Source organism: Chaetura pelagica, unplaced genomic scaffold, assembly GCF_000747805.2.
Source record: "Chaetura pelagica isolate M959 unplaced genomic scaffold, ChaPel_1.0 scaffold234, whole genome shotgun sequence".
In the NCBI taxonomy this organism is placed as follows: domain Eukaryota; kingdom Metazoa; phylum Chordata; class Aves; order Apodiformes; family Apodidae; genus Chaetura; species Chaetura pelagica.
Window position 1 is genome coordinate 572,464 of NW_009952967.1, and position 8,650 is coordinate 581,113.

Here is an 8,650-nt window from a genome sequence, read left to right on the forward strand (position 1 = left end):
CTGAGGGGCGGGATGGAACCTGCCTCCCTGGGGTCACGGGGTAGCTCGCAGGGCCCCTGGGGAGGGGCGGGTGGGTTGCGCTTTATGGGCTGTAGCAGGGAAACGGGGTTCATTGGGGGTTCATAGCAAAAGGCCTTTTCTCCTCCTTGCTCGAGATGGATGTGCTGCCTCATTAGGGCAAAACGTGGGGAGTCAGCGTGGCCTAGTGCAGCAGCTGGAGATCTGGCAGGGAGGGTGGACGTGGAGCTCCTGGAGAGAGGCCAGAGGAGGCCACGGAGATGATCCAAGGGCTGGAGCAGCTCTGCTCTGGAGACAGGCTGAGAGAGTTGGGGTGTTCAGCCTGGAGAAGAGAAGGCTCCAGGGAGACCTTAGAGCAGCTTCCAGTGCCTGAAGGGGCTCCAGGAAAGCTGGGGAGGGACTTGGGACAAGGGCAGGGAGTGAGATGACAAGGGGGAATGGATGAAAACTGGAAGAAGGGAGATTTAGGTTGGACATGAGGGGGAAACTCTTTGAGGATGGTGAGAGCCTGGCCCAGGTTGCCCAGGGAAGCTGTGGCTGCCCCATCCCTGGCAGTGTTGAAGGGCAGGTTGGATGGGGCTTGGAGCAACCTGGGCTGGTGGGAGGTGTCCCTGCCCATGCAGGGGGGTGGATCTGGATGATCTTAAGGTCCCTTAAGCAGTCTGGGATTCCATGATTCTTGCCTGCTTTTAATAGCCAGCTCAGCAGCTGGAGTTTCCATCCCATATCTGCTGCCTGTTGCCCTTGCAAAACAACAGGATGATTTTAGCAGGAGGGTGGGTGATCTGTGGGGTGTTCACACCAGCATGACGAGAGAAAGGGAACTCTCTCTGTCAGGTGAACTCCTTTTTCTAATTAATTCATTGCCCTCGTTAAGGATCAGAGGGCAGAAGGGCTTTGTAACCATAACTTGGTGAGAAGAGCAAATGTGATTCTGCTCAGGAGATTGGGTTACAACTGGTCAGGGAGAAGGGAGCAAAACAGAGCCTGTAACTCAATGCCCTCCCCGAGCAGCCTGAGGGTGCCAGAGATGAACTGGCAGCACAAACCAAACTCTCCCCCTCTCCCATTCCCCATGCCAGGAAGCAGGAATCATGGGAAGTCTCTTGCTGGGCACTGCAGTTAATTCTGTCATTCCATGAAGGGCCAGAACTTGTCTCTCAGGAGCTGATGATGGTTGGGGCCTTGAGTAATGGTTTAAAATTGTTGGGCTGCTCCAAGCCCAGCCAGTTGTTGTCCTTCCTCTTTGTCCTTTCAGCTTGTACCTTTTAAGTGTTTCTTTAAAGCCCTTGGAAGGTTTTAAACTGCTTTTACAGGCACCCAAAGCCCCGACAACTGCTTTGCAGTTGTCGGGGCTTTGGGTGCTTGTAAAAGCATCTCAGAGGGAATATTAGCAGGAGATCCGTGGTGGGTTCCTGGGATATCTTGCCTGCTTCTCATCGTGGAGTTTTTTTAATATTCCACCCAGAGGGAGTTCCTTAGGAGCTGAAAGGTGTCACCTTTTCAGTGCTGGACCAGAAAGGACATCAAATCCTCAGTGCTGATCTGTTTCTCTGCCTGTGGTTTCTGGTGTTAGGCTGCAAAATTCTGTATTCTAGACCTTCAAGAAGGTGGTTCTCAGCAAGAGCCAGTTCTGGGCTGGCCAGAACTGTGGTTTCCTACTTAGTAATATCACTTTATTGTTCCCTTGCAGATCTGTCTCTAAACCAAGATCTCATTTGATTGAGGGAAACCCCCCAAAAACTCCCTCCTAGACCTGCTTTGGTTGGTCGGTGTGAAATAGCTGTGAAACATCCTCCAGTGGGGTTTTTTGGTCTTCTCTTTGTCTTTTAGTCTTTGTCACCAGAATTACTCAGTGTTTGCCAGAAGAAAGAGCAGGTCCTTGGGTCTGGGGCCATGTGCCAAGCAGATACCCTCTGCTCCAGCAGCTTCACCCACCCCAGGAGTCCTGCAGGCACAGTGGGCTTAATGCTGCTGCCACAGCACCTCTAGATCTGTGTCTCCTAATTAAATCTTAAAAATGCCTGTGAAATGAGGAGATTTTGATTGTCTGTGAGTTATGGATGGAAAACCAGCATGTGAGTAATGAGTGAGTGGTCCAGGTTGTTTCACAGACCCAATCTGGGTCAGTGAGGGCTAGTAAGACTTAACTCATGACTGGTTTGTCTGTCCTGTGGCCTGGTTGGGGAAGATCACAAATGAGAGGGGTATTTGTGACACCTGAGTCTATTGACCTGCTTCAACTAATAATTAAGCATGAGGTGGGAAGCTGGGCTCCAAATCCAAGCCCTCTATCCAGGGTCACAGGTAATTGGCAGCCTGGAATTGGCACCTTCAGCTGGTGATCCCTTCACTAACTTGAATTTGAGTGTTTTAATTAGTAACTTATTCAAGTCAGAATCTGTGTAGATCAAAGTAATAATCTGGCAACCCACAAGTTTTGTGAAAAGTCAGTTGTCTCCTCATGTATCTTTTTTCTTTCCACTTGAATTTGCTGATGGACAGTTGGGCTGTTGGTTCCCAGCTGTCACCTACCACCTCCCTGCTGGTACCTCAAACTTCTTGGTCTGAGTCCCTTGGTGAGATCACCTTGTGTCACCCAGCACCAGCAGGAGGAGAAAAATAAACCCCATCATTTGATTACTGGCTCCTTGGGGAGGATGTGAGCAGCCCAGCATGAGTGACTGAGCTTTGTCCCCTGCCTGTGGGGTTGGGAGGTTGTCACCTGCCTGTGTCGTGGTGCTTGGTGAGGACACTTCAGGTTTGCGAAAAAACACCCCTTTTTAAAAATAATTGTCAAATTGGTCAGTGTGTGAGTGGCAGAGAGGGCTGCCCCCCTTGGGCTTCAGCCCCCTTGGGTGTCACCCCCCAGCAAAAGCAGCACATTTTCTGGTGGGACTCAATGATCTGAAAGGTCTTTTCCAGCCAGAACGATTCTGTGGTGATAAAAGGCTGAATGGAGGCATTTGGCTGGTATTTGAGTTGCTAAATATGATCAAAGTACAGAGGAACCAGGAGGGAAACATTTCAGAGTGTAACACTGTGACCTCCAGTTTGCTCACTGCTTCCAGAGGAGTTTGGGTGTGCAGGAACTGTGTCCTGCTGGAAAACTGGGAGGGTAACAGCTGATTTGGGATGTCAGGGCTGCCAGGGTGGGTTTTGACTTCATGGATCAAAATGATTGTGGTAAAACTTGGACTGAATATTTGCTTTAGGTGTTAGTGAGTGGTTGGAAAAGGTCTTGAAACTGGGAAATGGAAGTTTCTCTTGATGGTGCTCAGTGTTGCTTAGGCAGAGGTGGATTATTTGATGGGAAAAAGTAATGTTTGGAGGTTGGGAATGAACAGGCACCTAAGCAGGGTGAAGAGAGTGTAATTTTGGGGGAATTGCAGCAAGTTATTGGTGGCCCAGCCTGGGTCACCCTGGAACCAGGCTCTGTTTGGTTCCTGCTCCACAGACCTTGATGTTCTGAGTGACCCCCGGGCAGGGCTGTGGAGGCAGAATGCAGAGGTGATCCTCTGGATTACAGGATGTACTGATGCCTTTGTGGAATAACATGGAAATGACAGGGATTTTGCTGGGGTTTAACCTCTTGGGTTTTTTTCTGGATTGATAAATTCCCAACCTGGATCTCTGAGCAGTGTCTGTGTGACCTGCTCCCTGCAGGAGGTGTGAAGGGTGGGGAGAAAGAAGGAGCTGCCCCCAAGCTTTCCAGCCCTCCAGAACATGCCTGTGCTGGGAATACCATGTGGTGCCTGCCAGGCTTGTTCCCAAAAATACTCTGGTGTCTGGTTTCTCAATGCCCAAGCTGCAAGGGGCGTTACCTGCCTCTGGAGGATGTAAACACCAGCACAGCTTGAAGAAGCCGTCGTGGCTTCCTGGGGTACAACCCACTGCCAGGGCTGAGCAGCAGCCCAGCAACACACAGAATTAATTAATGGAGCAGCCTGATTCCCAATAGCCTCAGGAATTGGGGATGTTCCAGTAATTAATAGAAGATGAATTAATCTCCAGGGGAAAGAAATAGGTAGTTAATGAGGAGTCAGCTTGGAGGTATTTTAGGACTGTCTGCTTCTGCTCCTCATTGATGATGGTTTTGGTGAAGCTGTGGGTCAGGTACCTGGAGCTGTGAGTTCTGGGGACCCAGGAACTGCTTGGGGAACCTCAGAGGTTAAACCTCTTTTTTTTTTTTCCTGTAGAACATCAGCCAGGCCTTGAAGTTTATCTCCTGCCCTTTAGAAAATGCCAGGGTGTCTGATGGGGCTTTTAATAAGCAGACAAGGCTTCTTTTTTGGTGTTGGTGTGGGAGGATGCAGCTCCAGCCTTCATTCCCTCTTTCTGGGTTTGATCTCTCACATTCTTGGAGCGAGCAAGGGCAGAAGGTTGTGTTGAGGAGTAATCTCCAGTAAATACATCAACAAACGTGGTTAATGGTTTTCTAGAGCTGCATATTTGAAAGGTTATCAAATATCCAGCACAGCTTCCCCTGCTGGTGACTGTTCTGCCCCCCATTGCTGCAGAGCCACCTCATCTTGGAGGCAGAGGGGGAAATACGCCCATAGCCGTGGGGATCTGTAGGGAGCCCAAGTCTCTGCCTTCCTTCCAACCTTCAGTTGGGGTTACTCACTGAACTTAAAATAAAAAAGAGCCATTAGTTGTCTTGTTATCCCTTTCCCTGGAGCAGCAGAGCTGGGTGCTGCTCTTACTTAGTCAGTTGCCAGAGTCTGTGCTGGCAGTGAGGGGAGGGATCGTTCTTCACACGTGTCCATCGTGCTGCAGTTATTCCCAGTTCTTCAGACAACAGCTCCAACTTTGGGTCTCTTGCTTTGCAAAACAACTGGGTTTGCTTGGGAATGTGCCTGGAAATGGTGATCTATAGGGACACTCCTCCTGAAGGGCACCTTTCTAGGGTGTTGGGGGGAGCACCTCTCTCCAACTGTTGGTTATTTAGGACCTTGGGAGTGTGGGATGGAAGCAGCAAGTTTGTGTCTTAGTGCCTGTGTCTGATTGCTCTCCAGAAGGGATTTTATCCATCCTTTTATGTGCTGCTGTTTTCTTCAGGGTTAAAGGGTGGGAAGGATGGCTGGGATGGAGCTGGAGTTCAGTTTCCATTACATCCTCATCTACAAATGCAGCTTAAATGTCAAAGCACAGTGTCTTCTTCAGGCTGTTTGTTTGGGTCCTTTTTAGTATCTAGACATAATAGCACTAAAAATAGTTTGTTGAGATTCTTTGCTAATCTTTGGGGACGTGTTTTGAAGGGGAGGGGGGTATAAATGAAGCTTAGTTTTTTGTTATATGAATATGTCTGGGAAATCAAAGCTAGGAGAGCCTCCCAAGAAGATTAATAACTGGTTTTTGTAGGATGTGACCTGCCCAGCTCCTGGGTACGAGCAGCGAGATGTCCTCGGCCTCCAGCTCTCACTGCCTCCTCTGAGCTCGTGCCTTTGGCTTCTTGTAGCTCTTCTGGCACTTGCCCTGTAAGTCAGCTCCTAATTTTATCTCCTTACCCACACAGCTCGCTGACAATGTGACACAGCCCTGGGAAGGGAATGACATCAGGCCCACAAATCCATCCACAGCAGTGGCAGGGACTTTTTTTTAAATTAAGAATAAGCCCCACTGAGGTGTTTCCATGCCAGGCTTGTCAATTTGTGCATCACTCTCATGAGCTGGGTGAGACTGCTCATGTCCTGGGTGGGTTTTGCAAGTTATTTAGAGCTTCCCATTGGAACTGGTGATGCTCTCTGTGTTCCAACACCTCCATACCTCCAATTCCAACCACAGTGGTATTAAACACCCAGAGGCTGCAGTTCTAGGAAGGAGCCATGGTAATTGATTGCAGGTTTGCACAAAGCTGGGTTCCCAGTGCCTTCCCACAAATCCAGCCCCTCAAAGGAGATTTCCCATGACATGTTTATACACAAAACTATGAAGTTAGGAAGCTTTTGAGTCCATCCTCCTTCTAGTGATTGGTTAGTGACTTACACAGTGTTATAATATGGTTACATCAGTATTCATACTATCAGGCACACTCAAGGGAAGGGTCTTCACCTGGGCAGGGGTCTTCCTGACCTGGGGGTGTGATTTTTATTATTATAATGACATTATAATGAGCTAAGTTCACCAAAGGACACAGTACCCCAAGTTCTGTTGCTCCAATTGCCCAATACTTGTTCAGCAATCAGTTTGGTTCTTCTTTATCACCTGCATTCCTTAAGTCTGATTATCCCTAAAGACCTGAAGTATTCTCTGCCAAGTTGGTGATTTACATGAGACACCCTTAAAAGCTCTTGATTCAAAAAAGCCTTCTTCAATGCCTGGTTATTCCAGGGTGTCCTTGCTCAGGGCTGTGGTACCAACTGTGTGCCTGACTGCAATTTTAGATTGTATATATATATATATAGAAAGTACACCTGACACAAAACAATCACATCATTCTACATTTCTGAGTTATTTTCCAACACTACCACATCAGGAGGTGTGTGTGAGCTGCCTTTTGAGGCTCACTTGCATCCACTTGAAACACAAAGACTTTTTCTTCCTGACTGGAGGCAGCTGGAATCCCCTCAGCAGCAACAGGAATTCAGAGGATTGTGCAAGACTGAGGGTTTGGATGGGCTGAGAGGGATCCGTGTGTTTGTGGTGGGGTTGATTGGTTCAGATTATTCTGCCAGGATTTCTACGTGTGGAAGGAACCTCTTGGTTTGCAGAGTACACAGTGGTTCGTTCCAGCAGGGGTTATAATTGGGCTCCTCAGCCAGGACTGGTACTTGCAGAGGGATGAGAGGCAAAAATACTGATTGATTTGCAAGAAGTAGCCTGCACAGGAGTAGGAAGGAGTGAAACTGACTGTCAGGGGCTCGTCTGGGGAGGATTTGAAGGATTCCTTGGAAAGAGTTTGCATGTGTTGAGTAAAGGAAGGAGCTTGTTTGTTTTTCTGGTGGGGGAACTTGCAGGTTCTGGCGTCAGAGGCTGCAGTGGGAGGAAGGTGGCACGTGTGAGGGTGTGCAGAGCCATCCAGCTGTGCTGGTGACAGTGACATTCCTCAGGGTGTTTTTCAGGTTGAGCTGACACTGTGCAATGACCGGATCTCACAGTCCAATGTAGGAACTGGGACTTTAGCCCCAGGACTGACCAGCAAAGCCACCTGGAATGTAGAAATGTGGCTTTTGTCAGAGCCATCTCCCCTCTGCCAGGGAGGAGGAAGGTGAGAGCAGAACTGAGCCTTCCTCCTGGCTACCGTGTGGCTTGTCACACCTTTGTGCCCCACCTTGTCACCCTGCTGTGCCTCATGACCCTACTGCCCCTGCTGAGGGACTCAAGGCTGTGCTTCTGGTGGCAATCACGAAGTGAAATGAGTTGAGATGCCCTTCCTTCCCTTCTGCACCCTGTCTGCCCCACATGCTGCACTGTTTAATAAGGGATATTTAAGGAATCTTCTTTCCAGTCTGTCGCTTCCAAGAGGTCCCAGGAAGCCGTGGTTAACTATTTGAGTTTGAAAAGTGTGTTTTCAAGACTCACCTGTAGCAGATTAGAACCTCTCCTGGTGTGGGGCAGGCCAACCCTTTCCCCTTAATTTGACTTTCTTTGTTTGCCACCGGCTGCTCCGCGCCGGGATTTCCGTTTCCCAGCTGCCTGTTCCCAGCTGTTCCTCTGTCTCTGGACAGGAGGCAGCTGATGGACATTTTCCCCTGGCTTCCTGAGCATTGGGATGAGATTTTCCTCTCGGTCCTCTAAAAGAGGAAGGAAACTGCAGGTGTGTTGGCCCTCAACGGGAGGCTCAAGCTATGATCTCGCCTTCATCTTGATGCCACATGAAGCCTCTGGTGGTTTTGTCTTTAAAAATCATCTGTCACCTCCCACTGTTGGTAGAAAATTCAACCTCCCACCCACCATTTATCTTCCCAAAAGAATTTAGAACCATTCCCTTTAGATGGAGGTGACTGGGCTGGTGGCCTGTATAGCTGTGTGACCAAGAACAAACACCGTGGTCGAGCATCTTGTAGTGCCTTGTGCTTTTTCCCACCTTCCTGGGGCACCAGGGAATTGCCATGAAAACCAGTTTCCTCACCTGGTTGTGCTGGGGCTTTTGCCAGCTCTGCTGGCAGTGAGCTTTGAGCAGAATTAAGCAAACAGCCCTGAAAGTAGAGCAGCTTCATGCCAGAAGCTTGGAATTTACTTCAGTGTTGCCAGGTGAAACCAGTACAATCCCAGATAGTTTTTTATTATTATTCTTTTAATTATTTTCCTCTTCACTAATGGTTAAACAAAACCCTATTTCAGAGGCTCTTTTAATAGCATCAAAGGGGAGAGTCTCTAAAGGTACCAGCGAGGTCAGGAGGGTTTCCTGAAGAGAGACTAGGCCTGAAACCTGCCCTTATTTTGCTATTTAGCAACATTTCTCTGGGTAATTACTCTGATTGCAGAACCTGAACACCTCTGTGGGGCAGGTACAAGCCCTGGGCAGAGGTTGGCACACTAGAAGCTCTGCTGCTGTTCCGGGCTGATGAATCCTCCTTTCCGCCGCGGGGTGACTCGGCAGAGAGAAGGGTTGGTGCAGTGAGGTTTGGCTCTGCCCTGATGGCTCTTTGGGTGCGTGTTGGGCAGGGCAGGGAGCTTGCAGAGCAGG